This window comes from Papaver somniferum, chromosome 4, assembly GCF_003573695.1.
Source record: "Papaver somniferum cultivar HN1 chromosome 4, ASM357369v1, whole genome shotgun sequence".
NCBI lineage: Eukaryota > Viridiplantae > Streptophyta > Magnoliopsida > Ranunculales > Papaveraceae > Papaver > Papaver somniferum.
Window position 1 is genome coordinate 128,156,175 of NC_039361.1, and position 1,871 is coordinate 128,158,045.

Below are 1,871 nucleotides of genomic sequence, written 5' to 3' on the forward strand. Positions count from 1 at the left end.
GATTGTTGAGTATTTATTACTAATTTATGAAATCCAGTGAAGAATGATTCATGAAATTGAGCAATAAAAGTGAGTAGTCATTTATTATCAGTCCATAGAATCAGCTGTGGATTTGACCATGGATTCGAAATAATAAAATGATAATTTTATTACCATCTCATGGAAGCGTAGATTTGACCATGAAATCGAAGTAATAAGATAGGTGGTGATATTACCATTTCATGAGATCAATCGTGGATTCGACCATGAAATCGGAGTAATATCTATTACCATTTCATGTGATCAGCCGTGGATTTGATCATGAAATATGAATAATACATTTATCTATTACTATTCCATAGAACCAGTCGTGAGTTTGACCATGGAATAGGAGCAATAAGATAAGATAGATTATCTTCTAGGAATTCAGTGGTGAATATGACGTAGAATTTAATCTCTTGCGTATAGTCAGTGAATCGGCGAGTGTTGCCAATGTCCCGAAGACGTTTTTCCCTCTCAACATTTCATGTATGGAGGACCGCCTGAGTCTATACACAGACACTCTACATAGTCAGGGAACATTAAGTGTCACCGGCCTCCTGAAGGCGTTATTGCTCTCAATCTTACGGAGAACCGCCCAATCGTTCTTCTATGTAAAGGCGAATTCCTCTATGTAGTCAGGGAATAGTGAGTGTCACCGACATCTTGAAGGCATTAAGCTTTCAATCTTACGGAGAACCACCCAATTAAGTTATTGTACATAGAGGCTATGATGAAATTACCAGTGTCGAATGCTCCGGAGAGGCCTTTCGAGCGACATATGCATCATACTTCGTAAAACACGAATCGTCACATGGATTCCTGAAGCCGTGTCAGAAATATGCAGTATCATGTTTTTACGGTTTTGACCTTTGTTGAAAATCCACCATCAACAAAAAGATAAAGAAACTTTAGTAGCTCCTATTCCACATGTCTAATCTTCAACATTCCTCGAAATCTTCGTCACTTCCAAGTACTCCAATGATCCCAAAGGTTGTAAGTTTAGAATCACCGTTATTGAAGATCCGTAGCTATAACAATGACAAAACATAGTTCTCGATCATTGTTATACAGTCTCATAGTATTATTACACACTGTCAAAGTTCAATTGTATCACAACTTCAACAATAATACTATGGTGATATGTATCACTCCCCCTTAGTCAATACTCCATCTCACATGGAAACCATTCCCCCTTACACAATGATCCGAAAACTATATGTATTTGTAGTGTGAACTACATATTAATTCTCCTCCTTTTTGTCAATAAAATTGGCAAAGGTACAAGAACGAGATCATAATGAAATTTCCGAGAGAGACATTTCATGACAAAAGGAAAAAATACATACCAACTAATTTAGATGCAATCATAAAGCCGAAGCTAAATGCATTCATCAAGGAGTTTAAAGATACAAGATAACCCCTCTAAAATTCCAAAGCCGCACACCCCTCAAGATATGACCATTAAGCACAAGTTCAAAAGAACTCTCCCCCATTTGATGTCATTCCCGAAAGAACAACAAGAGCGACCTTAATTTCAAAAGAAAAGAAGGATTTTATTGGACACCAAAAACCATAAGAATGATTTCCTATATCCAAAAACTCAATCAAATTAATCACAAGTAAACCCATGATTAATTTAATCGGAATACGCAATCAAATTAAACACAAAAAGTGATCAATTCAATTGATTATGCTCAACATAAGAGAACTTATGGAGACACGAAGATACTCAACTAGATTAATTACATGAGAACCCATAATTAATCTAATCGGAATACACAACCAAACTAATCACAAAAGTAATCAATTTAATTGTCATTTGTTTAGATCGACATAAGAAAACTTACGGA